Raw genomic sequence first — 16,139 nt, 5'->3', positions numbered from 1 at the left:
ATGTAAAGTATCTTTCTTTGGACTTTAAATCCATCGAAAAATATCTATGCCACTGCTAATAACGCCACTATTGATTCATTTACCCTGCTGCTGAGCTATTCCAGACGCAAATCCTGTAGTAATACGTTAAACAGTTCCAGTTTTGTTTTGTGCCTAGCTCGTATATGGCTCAAGCGTGTGTGGCTCATAAAACAAGGTGAGTCAGTATTGCAATCGAATAGCTGCTTGTTTGGATAATTGGTAACATTATCATAGGGCGTGGTTTGCGAGGACCAGTTATCAAGGACTGTCAAATTTGAAATATGGTGGCCAGGGCAATGGTCGAAAATAGACCTAAACCTATGGCGCTCGGTTGTCAGCGTCACGCGCTCATACGGCGGTATGATTCATACTCCGGGAGCGGGATGATTCAGCACACTTCCTCAAAGAAAACTCACCGTTGCACTGCGCCAGACGATAAGGCGAAGGTTGCTTTGCGAACTTCCTGTACGCTTGTACAGTTCTTCGATCGCAAGCTACTACTGGTTATTATACGCGATGAAAGATTCGGCACTTGTCGTCGCACATAAAACGCACTTTCATTGCAACCGAGGTTTATTGGAGGTATAAGCTTCATTCCAATCCGTGGCTTATGCTTGATTTAGGGTTCACACCGAGTGACTGATACACCTGTTTATCGACGTCCGTTCGTTGTTGCGATTGGGTTGCGGGGAGTCCGCATTGGCATTGGAAGGTTTAGATTAGCTATGAGTCAAAAATGTAAAGAACATTTTTGCAATTAAATATGTATCGATTTTTCCACTACAGTGTTAAGAATTTTGGTACCATCTTAGAAAGTAATCTGATATACGGCGAATGTGTAGTTTATTTTTCACTTAACATCTAATACAAATCATTTCAATGGAATGTTATCTGAAAACAAAGTATTTTATCTTCAGTAAAACTATTTTTAGGCTTTTAAAAACATTTTCTATTGTTATCGTCGTATTACTTATTTTAAAGTTTGTACAACTAATACTGTTATTAAGTGACGCCCATTTGATGGACCTTATACACCCATAATAAGATTGTTTTGCAGAAAACAATCTTCGTCAGAAAACTCAAACCTTAGACTCTTAATTCTAGAACATACGAGGTTCAGGGGCATTGAAAAAGTATTAACAAAGTATTTACGTGCATATTCAGTGGGATTAAGTAAATGAGTTGAATCCTGCAAAAGAATGAATGTATTCATCTCAGTACGAAGATTTTATACTTATCTTTCCACTATATATAATTCCCTTTTTTACGATTATGCCTTTGCCTCGTTTAATCTGATTCAGGGAGTAGAATTTCAAAGGTGTGTGTCGTTAGTAGGCTCAGAGGGTGAGTTCGATAGCAAACCATACGCCCAAGTATTTGTGTAATGCTGTTTATTCAATGTGTGAATGTAAGAATCAAATATGAACACTAGCTCATCTTCAACTCACTGATTCAACTAACTGATTCAACTCATTGAATATTTTTAGGTGTAATTTAACACAAAACCATGTGGTATAAATCATCCTTAAATAACACAGTAGAGCATTACAAGGCTCTTTACGAATAGTGCAGTATCAAATCCCAATTCAAATACTAATAAACGTTGCAATCCATCTGATGAATCCTCTTACGTATCCCGCTGTCTGTCTATTGAAGGGTGCCAATCGGAAATGCGCTAACAGAATTGGCACAAAATTGCAATTTGTAACATAAATAAACACACTCACACACACGCATGCGTATGCACCTTGTTCTGGAATTGTCTTGGAATTCGTCTTTAATGCAGCGCTCGTAGCGTGAGAGGCGAACGCCGGCCAAATCCTTTCCCTCTACAGATGCAGTGTGGCCAAGGGGGCGGGCACGACACGTGGACGCTCCTTGGGGAAATAACAAGGATAGGGATGAAACTAATTAAGAATTTAATTAATTATTAATCGACCCGTGACGGAATCGAACGACGATGGAGAGGAAACCAGTGACAGTGTGGCCTGGTGTGATGCAGCCTCGAAAGCGCCTTCTCCCTGGTGGATGGTGGGAAACGGGTGGGAATCGGACGAGAACCGAACGAAAATCCCGGGAAAAGCCCGGACGGCAAGCGCGTGGCTTTAAGGAATGTCGGAATTGAAATTCGATCCCGATGGCGGCACTTAATTGAAGTGATTTGTGGAGCCTGGAAGGGGTTTGGATTTTGCGCGGTTGCGTGTGAGTGTGTGTGCATTTGCATGCCCGCTCGGCCGGGGAATGCAATTCCATCGGGATGAATTAAATTGCAATCATTTCGCGGCAAGCTGCTAGCGTACGAGCCATCTCCGCTGAAGAGGTACATATGACCGCGCGACCACACACAACACCCATATGTCAATCGGCAGATGAATTAGCTGCCCGGAATACCTCAATAATTAAGACATCGGGCACCAACATAGAGGTGGACCGCACGGTACCGGAGGTCCTGCATCACCGTCCAAGAAGCGTGCCTTCTGCCAGCCGTAGCCGACTTCGGCGGCTGGAAATGGTAATTTCAATTGCCAGCACCCACCAAAAGCCACCCACAAGCACAACGGGACCGTGTGGGCTTAAAGATGCGGTTGCACTTAAAGAGTTGGGTTTGCATTTAGGGGTCTGCCGATAAAGCCGCCAATTTATCGGTCGCTATTTAACACCGGATATGTTAATGCCGCGTGCCGCGTGCCGAACGCCGGTGGCTGATAATGGAAGTTGGAAATCAAAGTTTAATCTTTTGCACTTGAACCCGTCCGCCGCCCCACTCCTAAGTAGCAGAAGTGAACCGGAGAGGGCGCAAATGCAAGCAAAGGCTGTACGGTATAATGGATGATGCTTGCACGGCACTATTGGTTTGGCATATGGTTGCCACGTGTCGTGAGTCGCTTCCGGCTTTCCTGAACAGTATTAGCCGTTCATGTCGGCCAGGAGGGAGCGTTTTAAAACTAGCCCGATCCTGTTGCTCGCTAAAAATAGGGAAACCCCCTCACGGCACACCAACACAAGTTTGGAGTGGAGTTTGGTAGGTTGTTTGGCTACGTTGTTGAGTTCTTAGGGTCGTGCTGGTTGCGTTTTTTTGCCTCCCCGTTCCTGTGCAACACTAATTGAAATCGCATTTCCCGGGAGGCCCACCCCAGAGTAATCCCGACCGGACCTAACGATGGCGGAAGCGTGTGTCGGCTATTATCGGCAATCGGGAGTACATCAGTCCAACACAAAAATGAAGGTTGTTTTTTATGTTGGCAGGATAGCAGCAAAAAAAAGCAGGCCTAAAAAAGTAACCCACTTGTAAATTTGTACTCCACCGACGTAACCTGACCCGCAAGGTGATTAGCGGTACACGGCAGGATAATTGTGCCTCTGGGGGTAGGTGGGAATACGAACGTCTGTCAAAAGCGACAGACGCTTCGCGCTGAGCTCAGGGATTAACAATTTGGGTTTGGTTAGTTTAAATTTGAAAACGGGTTTGTGCAGTTGTTAAGCTTGAAATTTAAAGTATAATTGTGGCAAATGACATATCTAAAGTCTCTTCTAAAAATATATTACAAACTTGGGATGGAGTGGTTTGATAAACAGTTCAGAAAATCAAAAGACAAATGAGTTTCTTCATGAAAGCTTTTTACAGCTTATTGAATAACGTACACCGATTTATTATTAAGCTTTAAACTGTTAATATCCTGTAGTATTTTGAAGCTTCTTGCTTTAACCTTGCTTTAACGACGGAAAAGCCTCAGGTTGTCCACCCCTGGATTAAACCGCAAAAAACCTTGTTGATTATTTTGGTACAAAAACGACTACCTTTTTTATATAAAAAGCATCGCGCCACTGAGTGACAGGTACGGCTTTTGGGCTGTGTTGGTCCGGCACCGGACAGGAAGTTTGGTGTAAAATCAGTTCTTTCCGCTTACCACCATTAGCAACAACATGCCGACCGGGGAGCGGCGGGCTAGGCAAGGCTGTCCGACGGTTAATTAATTATTTGCATGCAAATATCAATTTACGAACGCATTACACTGAGACCATGTTGGTCGAGAAACAGAAAGTAGAACACACGGAAACGCGGAAAAGAAACTACACCGAATCGATGCAAAGAATGTTAAGCATTTCACGAGCATTTTCTCACAATTGCATCCTGGCCGGGACGATAAGAAATTCTGAAAAATAATTCTGCAGAAAACAAAACAAAAAAAGGTCCTTTACCTAGTCGGTTGCTGTAATGGTACGGTGGAATCAATTTACCCCGTTACATATGAGCCACAAATAGGTGTGTGTGTTGTTTCGGTAAGTAGGTTTTCTCCCAAACAAATGGTAAACCATTTACGTTTGCCAGTTCTACATTCCGCTTTGCGCGTTCCCCCACCCTGAAAACGGAAGCGGAACAGTTGATTGTTCCCGCTCAAGCAGGTGTTTAAGAAATGGCAAGCGGAACTGCACATTCGGAACTGGTTAGTGTCGCTGCATGCTTGCCCGAGCCCTAATTATCCTCCATCGAGCACTGCAGAACGACGGGCGCGTTGGAGTGTATGTGTGTGTGTGTGTTTGTTAGTGCCCGGGGAAAGGTAGTTAGGTTTGGAAATATTTTTCAATCTCACAAATTGTAACTAATTCGTCTAAATTAGACTGCTCATTAGTGACGGGTAGGCGGCACGGCGGCGCAAGTATGTGTGGTTTGATGCATTTCAGCATTAGCCCGCGTGTGTGCGCTTTTCGGAGGGACCAGGCAAAGAAGGGAGCAGGCGAAATGGTGAGTTTATTTTTCTTACAACTCATTAGCATCAAACTGTTGACAGTTAGAACTCTAGTCGTGAGTGTGGCCATCAACTGCCATCAGCTCCCTGGTGGCTCGTCGAATGTGGAGTACCGAATCGCACGCAAAACTGCATTTTGCACAATCGGATGAATGGAACCGTGCGGTCTGAAGGGAAGTTTAAGGGGGGGGGGGAAGGTTGAGTTGTGGCTGTGTGGTACACGTGAACGGCAATTACCATTACTTAATTGTTAATCAGCTTTAATAATGAACTTTCCGACATTCTGTACCGCAAGCGTAATGAGAAGTGGTAAAGAGAAGAGAGCACACGACATGAAAACGAAACGTCTAGTAACCTGTTTTTCATGCGCAATGCACAAAATTAAAGGTTCCCGTTGCTGCTAGAACAATTCTTGAAGAAAAATGTCATGTAGATTTAATCCACAATAAGTGTGAAAATGTACACTTCAAGCATTCTGTTAACCTTCCCATCCCATCAGCAACCAGAGTTTGCATTCGAAAAGATCAACCGTACCAAGGCAAAAGGTGGGACGGATTAGTATGCTACCCTCGGGCCACACGAATCAGATTCGATAGCTTAACATGGGTGTTGTCCTCGGACCCTGTCACCAAGGTACCGGGTCCACCATTTGATGGCAAAGGTAGTGACTACATTCGTAATATGCAAAAAAAGAAAAAAGTAAAACCAAAGATCGGACAGCGGATAAGCCGCTGAAGCGACTCTCTGTCCATTGTCCCGATGTGCTATGAGGCAGTGTGGAGAAAGGGGATGAGAGAGGCGCCAGAGCCCCGCGAATGGGGGTAGGTAACGATGGATCGACGATTTCAAATGACTGTCGATTGTGTGTCATTTAGAGAGATAGCCATCTCATCGCCAAACGACACAACAGTGTAAAAGAACAAATATTGCCCCAGAAGGTGCCCGCTACCTTCCATCGTTCCACCCTTAAGAGCCACAAAAAAACGTGCATGAGCCGTGCCAACCCCACGGAGCTGTGGCACGGAAAAGTGTAATTGATTTTGTGCATTAAAATGCATGCGATGTCATTAGAAAGTGATTTGGATGAAGCGGGGCAAACGGTTTCCACCATTTTTTGTTTTGTTTGCCGTGCTTGCTTTGCTGGACCATGGGTGGCAGTAACTGGTTGGCTTCGGTTGCTCCTGGGTTTTCCTCGCGCCTCCCCCATTATCGATCCCACGGCGGAGGGATACATTTACGACCGAAAAAGCCGCCGGTTATTGTTGTGTAGTGGCGCTGCCACCGGTGCCCAGTGCTATGCAGGACGGCACATTATATCGATCGTCCCGGGTAGCTCATTTCTCTCCCCGTCCCCGTCTTATCACACTCCCCACACGGTAATGTTTTCTACTTTAAAACGAGCCCACCAAAGTGGAAGCGGAAGAGCGAACGGTGGTGACGGTGGTGTTGATGAAAGAAAAGCAACACGCAGGCGAGGTATAAAATTTAGAGGAAATAAACAAATGGAATTAAATTTGTATGCAAATTTGAAAAACAAACGTCACCCATCGCCCGATAGGGAGCGAACGAAATGCCTACTATACTCATTCCTCACCCCTTGGCCCATGATTTCATTGCCAGTTCCTCGTACCCGAGAGGAGCGATGGTCGTTCGTTTCCGGTGGGTGGTATGAGTGTCCTTGTGTTTTGGGCGGTTGAGCGGCGGGCGATAAGACCGGACAACCCGCGGGCTCAGACTAGGGCAGCTATCTCGCACTTGTGAAGGGGGGGACAAATGCCCATCCCCTTCCGGCCGGTTGGCTCTGGTCTAATTGCTGTGCAAATTATATCTCTAACGAGATAGATAATGACACTTTTGCTCCCGGGGCTGACCCCGCTGTCCGCTGGGTGAACTGTTCCCAACTGAGCTTCTCCAAGGCGGAGTTCGGCTGACTGAGGCTTTCTTACCGTTTTCCAGGGGGGGGGACAAAAAGGGAACTATCGATTCTGGGATTCTAGGATTTATAGGAAACGGCTGGATGGAATCTTTAATTTTCTGGTTCGTGCGGGGAACTAACATTGAGGGGGTGAAATAGAAAAGGAGGGAAAACAAATGGGGTGTAATGGTCATGAGAACGGTTGTTAGAATTTACCGTGTTAATGTGTTATGTGTTTATTTAATAAAGTGCGTAAACAATCACAACTTTCATCGCAACTTCCAAGCCCATAATCTGTGACCGGCCAAATTAAGGGTTTGACGACAAAAAAAAGGTTAATTACTATGATTTTGTGACATTGTTTGCGATGGTAAATATAGGGAGCAAGTTTGAACATTCTCTCCACCGTTACGCGTTTTCGCTCTTCGAAATTAATGAAATCATACGATATCCCAAAAAAAAAAAAAAGGTAGTGATTTGTTTTTCCACAATGCTGTTGCCCTCGTTGCCCACGGTGAATGGGACGATGACAACAGCAACAGCACTGTGTTTATTAAAAACCGTCAATATTAATTCAATAAAGTCCTGATGAAGCCAAGGGAAACTCTCATGGGGTAAGGCCAACGTTCGCACATGCCGTGCACCCGAGGGAAAGTATTCTTTCCTTTTTTTCGTTCCCTTTCGCGTTTGAGGCTTGTTTTGCGCCTCGCGAGCTTTGCTCTGCGAACGTCGCACGTGCTAATATTGAGCACGTGTACCGGTGGAGATAATTTAGAAAAATTCCAGCAGCAGCAACACTCCACACCCGACCTAGCGTTGCATGAAAAATGATGCAGCATTAACTGAGCATAAGCGCTTGGTGGTTTTGGTTTTGTTTTCCTCCACGCTCGGCTGTAGCAATTTTCCTCCATTCGCCCTACTCGCTCATGGCGTTTGTTTTGAGCGCTCGATTGAGCGAAACCCATCGAGCTAATAGGTCATCAATATTTTTCCTCTCGATTCTCGAGCGCGTGCCCTCTCCGCGTGACTGTAGAGAGCGGCATGTGAAGGCTTTCCGGGCAAACGATGGAACTTTCCACCCTGAAGCCCGGTGCATCCTCCGAAACACGGCACAGGAAAAGAATTACCATCTAAAAAAATAATAAAAAACACCCTTACTCATCGGAGGAAAGGATATCGAGTCAGGCCGGTTTTTGGTTGGCCAAAACAGAAGAAAGTAGAGACAAAAATAAACCAAAAAAAAAAAAACACAAGTGCTGGATAATTTGTCACTAATGAGATATTTTGCCACCCGGTAGCCCGAATGCCACTCACCCTCACCGGTAATGGAGTTTCTTGCCACTGGCCACACATCTGTCAGTCCTTCTACATCGTGCCGTGCCGCTGAAGGTCCAACTGTCGTGGTTTAGTTTTGATGGAGCGTACGGTGTAGGGGCAGGGCCGGCAAGCCATGTCCCCGGCACGGCGTATATAATGGTATTTTTCATTAAAAATGTAACACTTGTCCCGCTGCGGTCACCCGGCAGCGCTTCACCCGTCCTGGTGTGGGGTGATTGAAGTCAAGCTGTGCGTTGATGATTCGAGTGTTTCATGCACACACTCGCAGCCGCGCAATGAAGTGGATGATTTGATCGATCGCAGGCAAACGGTGAAAGACAAGTGCTGGAGGGCGTAAAGCAATGGACGTGGAGGGTGGAGTGATCAAGGGTGGAGGTTCCGATTCATTAGCGAGAGTGCTGGGCGCTCGCTTTGGGGTGGTGGTACGGTCGGACGAAGAAGTAGAAAAGGACCTTGAGAAGATGGTTACTGGTTTGCTTCGGTGGAGCTGGAAGGAGCATTGGAGCATAATTTCGCAAGTTTGATCTGGGAACTACATTCGATTATTACGTACCAGTGATGTTTAATTAAATGGACCTGGAGAAGGCAGCATTTTGCATACCGCTCCACTCAGATGTTCATTTCCATTGCACTTTGGTAAACAATATTCCAATAATAGCCAGAAGCGTTTTAAGTCTGCTGTAGATAGGCGTATTTCTTAACTAATATTTTGCTTGAACTGACGAAAAGTTATATTGAGGCTTATTCTATCCCATCAATCGAGTCTTCTCAACTTCAAATTGAGATAAAAGTTAATTTTATGCTTCATTTTTTGGCATAAATTACTTCTAACCTTTAAGTTGATTAGAAAATAATAGTAAATGCTTCAAAAACTGGTTCTTTATTTCATGTTAGCTTAGCTGCATTGTTACATTATGTTTGGTTAAAAGGTAAATTTTCTGTACTAAACATCTATTAACCAATGAAATGAACCAATGAAATGAAATGAAATGAAATGAAATGAAACATAACTGAATAGACGAATGTGTAATAGCAATCTCATATTTTATCTTATTTTAAGTCTTTCTCAATAAACAAACAAAAAATCTACCCTACCCTATATGAATCATGATTATGGTAATCTTCCGCTTTTCTTGTCATTGGCATTCAAAAACTAAGCCAATTTGCTTTGATCACGACGGACCGGCTTACCCACGCTGCTGTTGATTGCTTCCACACACACACACACACACACACACACACACACACACACACACACACACACACACACACACACACACACACACACACACACACACACACACACATACACGTCAACGAAAGTTTACGTTTATCCTTCGCCAACCCAAGTAAAACAACAACTTTGAAGTGATTCAAATTTCAATTACACGTACTTCATACGATCCTGTGTTTTGCGCTGGGGTTTGCGCCCCGGAGGGGTTTTATACCCGTGGGGGCAAAACGGCCCCTATTCTAGCGCGGTCTATCGAGTACGGGCAACTAACGGGTGTGCATCGCCCCCGGGGGAAATGATTGTAATAAACCAGCAGAAATATTTTCTTTGTTTCGATCCCGCGCCTCAGCCTTAAGAACGGGAAAGGATGGTGGCGCTGGCAGCGAATGGAAGCGAGAGGACGAAATATAAGGCGAAACGGACTACGGCGGCATAACACGATCGCACTTAACTCGTCACCGCGAATGCGCCAGACCAATCATCGGCACAGACATTGATTTTGTGCCATTTTTGCCGATGATGACACTTGCCCCGAGACGCCGACAGCACTGCCCTCGCTGCCACCCGGCCTACCCGCCCGGCACACAAGCACACAATACGTAGGATGATTTGAAAAGGATTATCAGATTTCGGTTGTTTTCCTGCTTTCCTGCTTGACATGTTGATGTTTCTTTTTTCTTCTTCCCGTTTTTTTTTGTCTGTACTTTTCTCTTACACGCTCCTATATCCGCATCCTTTATTGTGATGTTCCCAATTTTCCCCGGTGCCTTTTTTCCCGTACCCATTTTTCTGACCTCAAACCCCTCTGCCACGGTCCCGGGAGGTTCATGCGTTATCGTGTCAAATCGAACAGGCTTGCTGCCGTTTGAAGGGTTTACACTTCCCGTCATAACATATCGGGACCAAGCGGGATGCTTTTTGCTTTATTTGTTCTCGTCTGTACCGGACTTGGTCGACCCAACGCTTGGTGGGAGAAATGGTAAGGGAGGTTAGTGAATTCAATTTTGTGCCCTTCTCCGTTGTTTGATTGCACAACAGCGCGGGAGCCTGGGAATGCGTCGGCAAGCCGGAACAAAACGATACCGACAAATCAAAAGGATATCAATCCCTTTACTGGGATTCTCGCACGAAGTGTGTGTGTGTGTGTGTTTTGGGAGGAAATCTGACAGAATTTTCTCGGGTGAAAATCCGCAGAACGGTATCAGCAGGTTTGCCAAGCTCGGATACTCGGAACAGGTGGACGGATTTTTTTGTTTGGGCATCGGGTTAAGTGAAGGGGGTGTCGATCTTGTTTCCTGCAAGCAATTTCGATAAATTCCATCGTCATCATCATCATCATCATCATCATCCTCACCGTCGCCATCATCGGCATCGGCAGGCAGCGTGATCGTCTGGCCATTGACCGGGAGCGGAACGAGTCAAGAAAAATAGCCACTTTAGCCCGGTTCCGGTTCCGCTAGCGGTGGTAGTGGCCTTGGGGCAAAAGATGAAGAATCACTCCGTGCCGTGCCTTCCTGCCGTCTCAAGAGATTTCGCTGGGGAGGGGGAGGGAGGGGAAAGGAAAATCACTGAACTAAAACAATTCCACCGAAAGGCAAACGGGCAACGTGAAGCGTTTGCACCCGTTCGGGCACCAAATAGAAAGCTACCGAGTGTGTGTGTGTGTGTTGTGTGTGCGAACGATCGGATATGGAACGGAATTGTAAAATTTATTTGCTTTCTGACAGTTCTACTGAGCAAGAGGGTTGGTGGTGGCGTGGGCATGTTTTGCTAGCTGAAGATGAAAAATCGTCCGTCCCGGGCAGAGCGGAAGGAATCCCGGAATACACGGGAATTTACACATCACCGGCAATGGCACGTGATAAATATCCGGAATCGGACATTATTATTTTTCTATTTGTACTGTGTCTGCGTGCTGGGTTGGTGTAGGTGCGAGGGAGGGGAAGGAAATACCGAACCAGCCCGTTCCATCCCTCGTCCCTGTTGTGTTTTTTTTACTGAACCAGTGGTTTGTGTTTATTTTATTTTATTTTAGTGCCACTGCGCTACAGCCCTGCTTTCCACTCGGTAGCCTGGCGATCCCTCGGCAGCGGTCAAACGAAATTGACGAAGGAAGCAAAACAAGGAAGGAAATTCCGGACCATTTGCAGCGAAGCGTCGTAGCGAATCTTATTGCCGTGGCCGGGTCCGTGGGTATTGAGGGAGCGGTCGTTGGATCCAGCGAGTGAAAGAGGAGCATCAAACACAGAGCAAAGCGAAGGCAGAGAGAGAGAGAGGAAGAGATATGTCCGCGGTGGATACGGATTTGGTATCGATTGCCTATCGAACGAGGCAGAAGGAATAAAGCAACCGTCGACCGCACGTGCCCACACGTCCTTGCTGCAGTTGAAGTGGGGCGTGACAGAAGGGGCAGGAGTGAAATCTAATTAAGGCTACGGATTAAATACAAATCAGTTCCTGGTGCGAGTGGGGTGAGTCAACCAGCAAGCCAGCAGTAGCCAACAATAGCAACAGCAACAACAAAAACCCTCAGTTGACATAGGAAACTTTAACCTGCCAAAACCAATAAGATTACAGGGCGTATTAGCTATTATGATGTAACTAAATATTCCACTAAAATCAGCATCATTCGCCATCCCCGCGCACTGTTTTGTCCGTTCCAGTGGACCGTTCCCGGTCAATGTACGATTACCGAAGGCTGCACGTTGTTGTGATGGGTTTTGCTTGCTGGGGTGAGTGAGGCCGCGATGCGCAGGACACACTTTGCTGCAACATTGGACAAGAAGAAGCTCATCAGTTGGAATTGAGTGGATGATGATCGTTTCAATTAGTTTTGGTTGGACACCAGTGCCCGCTACCTACCCGATTTCCGTCCGATAGGTTTAGTGGTGTCAGATGTACTTCGATTCGATGCTTATTTGTTGGATAATGTGATTCGTTGGGATTTTATTGCAAATAGCATGTTCAACGCCTCGGAAATGGGGTTGTTTGGTTGCCACTAGCTCCGTTATTCTTCAACGGAAGGATAGTTTTGGTACTGGCACTTCCAGCCGTTCTATTTCTTCAAACATTGGAGAGATTTAAACCTTCAGAACACAAACTTCAGAAGATCTCAGAAATAGACAAGTTCTTCAAAAATTTTCCGACACCGGTGGGTATGATCACGCCGGTAGCCTTCATTGCAGGGTGCGGTCACGATCACTTTCGGCGAGTGTATCCTGACCGGATCGCTGGTGCTTGTTTCTTTCGCCGGACACACAATGGTTGGCTTCGGGCAGAGGCTTTTGCACGATCCGTTCACTTGAACCCACTCGCAGCACGCGTACTGCCACTCGCACCCTTCGCCCGCTTCCATCGCTAATGCTTTGGAAGTGATACAACTTAGCCATAGAACGCAAACCACTAGCAAAGCATCCTTCTTCTTGCGACACAAACCACTAGCTGTCATCGTTGGGGATGCAACCCCCGGTGGGTTGCCAAACGATTGATTTTAATGAGGATCAGCAGCGAAAGTGTGGCGTCCCGTTCGGGCGTCAGTGATCGTGGAACTGTAATTGTATACTGGCAATCGGTGAGGCGAACCAGGGCGAACACGCACTGCAAGCGGTAAATCCCCGCATCAGTACCAGAGATAAGATAGAAGGAAGGTCAGCGTTGTTTAGACGAGCTGTTTTGGCACGCTACCCAAACAGTGGTGACTGTTTACCTATTTTTGATATTATGTGATAGTGCGATTGTAGCAGAAATGTGTGTGTGTGTGTGTGTGTGTGTGTGTGTATTTTGCAAAGGTGAACTGTAACTAATTTCAAAAGCATGAAATAATAATGACATAATGCTTGATTGCGTAAAAAGTGCTATAGAACGTCAATCGTGTGTGTTGGCAAGCGAGGAACCCTGCTAATTCAGTCAGCGAAAGGTTCAGTCGAGAGTCAGTATAAATAATGATCCACTGTGTTGTATTTTCCACACCTAATTGGCCGTTTCGTTGAGCCATATTGGATAGAATTTGGTACAAATGAGCATGTAGCTCAAAATAGTTTTGTACATAGTATTTCTGTTGTATTTGGTTGAGGCATAGAACATAGAGCGATGATATCATCATCAGCTTATCATCAACCAGCTAAACCGGCCACTATTGTTTGACTTAAAACAAGAAGACGAAATAGAAATTTAGAATGAAACTACGCGCGCTTCAAAAGCATCAAAATGCTATGATCCCAACAAGAAAGCAGATGGATTTGATAAGACTGATTAATTTGTCACAACGCCGGTGCCGTGCAAATCCTATCTTGAGCAATGCTCCCGACAGCTCCAAAGCGACCCATTTCCTTTAGTAAGAAAAGCGTTTGCGAAGCGATTTGAATGATTGATTAATTTGTATACTTGCAAAACCGGCCGCAGGCGTTATCGTGTATGTGCCCGTCGTCACGGGCACCGACACTATGCGCTCAGGACGCTCCACTTCTCTAGCTTCTTCGGTCGGTTGGCCGAACGTAGATAGAACTGTTTATTTTCTTGCACACTTTGCCGGATGGTCGTTGCCGTTGGTGCCTTGAGCCCGAGAACGATCGCCCGTCCGACCGACCCCGGTGATCGGGCCTTTGCCCCGGGTGTGTTAAATTTTACTGCCACGGAGCTATTGATATTTGCGACCGTGATTGGACTGGAATATCCATTAGCAGCCGTCGCCTCTATTGGATTGCGATTGCGGTGCTTTGCTCGGTGTTTGCTCTAGCTTTAATCGATGCAGTGCGATGCAAACGAAACACCAGCACACATGTGGTGAGTGTCACCTTTGGCTTAATCCTTATCTTGCCTCCAGCAGCATCAGTAGCAGCACAAGCAAGCGTTTGTTTTGCAATTGTCAATTGGCACAACAAAACGCATGCCATTTCTTTAGATTGGTAACTTTTTCAATTACCATTTGGGTGCTGGGTAGCGCTCAAGACCGAACAGTCAGGAGTGGATGGTGACACAAGTCACTAGTGCAAAGCCATTCGCCTTGAGCATCGTTTCGGGGTGCCATCGAGAGCCGTGTCGTGTTGTACGGAGCAGGATCATTTAGCAGGAAATGTATCGGATCGGCAGTTCTGTATCGGGCTGTATCTAGGATAAGCATTTAGAGAGAGAGAGATAGTGTGTGTGTGTGTGTGTGTGTGTGTGATAGAGAGAGAGGCAGTGAGAGATGGAACGAGAAAGCATACTGTCGTGACGTTTTTCTCGACGTACGAAATAATACAACCAATAAAATTTTCAATCAATTTGATGCGAATGAAAGGTTATTGATTTTGAATTCCACTGTTTTTGCCTCCGTTCTCTCTTTTGCTTTCTGGGAGTATACCAGCTGGCTTTGTTCGTTTGCATCCTCAGTTAAGGCTTCGATGAGAAACAGTGATCTATGAAACTATCATTACATTCCGGACACACATTGCACAGATTAATTTAGTATTAAAATAATTCTCAGTAAGAGAGTTGTGCGAGCCTTAAACCGATGCTTTCACTAGATGCAATAGATTAGTTTTGAGTCAAATAAACACATTATAATAATCTTTGCAAACTAAATTGTTTAAGCAGATCTTCATGTTAACTCAGCCTTGTAAATTAAACGTGCATAAAAGCACGTGCAGTATTTTCAGAAAAATGTATTTACATTCCCAACTCGAAATCGGAATTGGACAAGATGCAATTCGGAACTCCAATATCTACTTTTAAGCCCAACAATCAACTGAATTGACAACCGGTCAAATATTTTCACACAATGCTTTAGCGATGACAGGTTGTCAAAGACCGAGAAAAATAATTCCTAGGAATCATTCTGATCTTTCGTTCGCACCGGCTGTGGCACAGTCTGCTAGAAAGTGAAGCTATAGCGCGGTCTAAGGTCTAATTGTAAGCCCCATTACACTAAAGCTCGTTCTCGTTTATCGCTGTCACTGTGGTCAAACGGGTACGGCGAATGACAGGTTTTGATTTATGGTACACTCTGTTCATTACTCTTCCGTTTAACCCTGTCAGGACGTTGGCCACAATTCTACACACACACACACATACATACACCTTTCTGCACACGCACAGAACGATCATTTCCGTTCTGGGGGCAGCTTTCGAATTCGTTGAATAACTATTTTGGAATATCAAGTTTCCTGTTGGCATGGTTTTGATGCGTCGGATAAGCTCAGCCGGGTAAGCGGGACGGTTTGCTAATAATTTCTGACGAATAATGTGACTCCACACATTTCGTTCGTTGTTCATTATATTTATGCTGTACAAAAAATGCAACGTAAAAATGTGCAATAATTAAACGGTTGCAAAAAGTTAACCATTTTCAGGGAAATTATCAATGTAGGGTAAAATTGAGCTTTGCCGAACAGTATCCATTTGTGAAAGGTAACTCGAGATTATTATTACTTTCAATTCTGTGAAACAGTTTTGATTTTATATAAATACAGAAAAAAGACATGCTAGTAAATCATAAAAAAGTCGATAAACGCATGTGTATTTTCCAAATAAATTGATGTAAAATAATACCTCAACAGGTTGTGCTAGCGTCGAAATACTTTGTTCAGTATTTTGCAGCTTATCCTGATAACTGATCTACCTCCATTTTTACCGTGAAATTTGAAAAATGCTGCAAATGTAGTTCTAGCAAATGGTGTTATAATATCAATAAAAAACAATAAATTATGCATCTGTTTGCAGTACGCATTAGTCGAACTGACGATGTGCATTTTGACCATTTGACGGTCTAGCAAAGTCCTGCCGTGCAACCCGGCTAACCCGATGGTTTGTGGTCCAGTCCCACATTTCACATGCGGCAGGTGAGTGATGAAATTCCGCAAATGATTTCTGTCTCATCCGGACAAAGCCAAATCCACCCCACCCC

The 16,139-nt window shown here is 45.1% G+C and overlaps 1 long non-coding RNA gene across 1 annotated transcript; it reads right to left on the bottom strand.

The window, feature by feature from the left end:
* Nucleotides 1-9,968: 9,968 nt before the first annotated feature.
* LOC120951334 (uncharacterized) lies at nucleotides 9,969-13,980 on the bottom strand. The gene is made up of 2 exons (XR_005751184.2): nucleotides 12,119-13,980; nucleotides 9,969-12,022 (listed from the first exon to the last, which is right to left on the bottom strand). It is a non-coding gene; the product is annotated as an uncharacterized LOC120951334 (long non-coding RNA).
* Nucleotides 13,981-16,139: the final 2,159 nt, after the last annotated feature.

The sequence above is a fragment of the Anopheles coluzzii genome, chromosome 2 (assembly GCF_943734685.1).
Source record: "Anopheles coluzzii chromosome 2, AcolN3, whole genome shotgun sequence".
NCBI lineage: Eukaryota > Metazoa > Arthropoda > Insecta > Diptera > Culicidae > Anopheles > Anopheles coluzzii.
The sequence above is the reverse complement of the archived record's forward strand: the minus strand, read 5'-3'. Positions and strand labels throughout refer to the sequence as shown.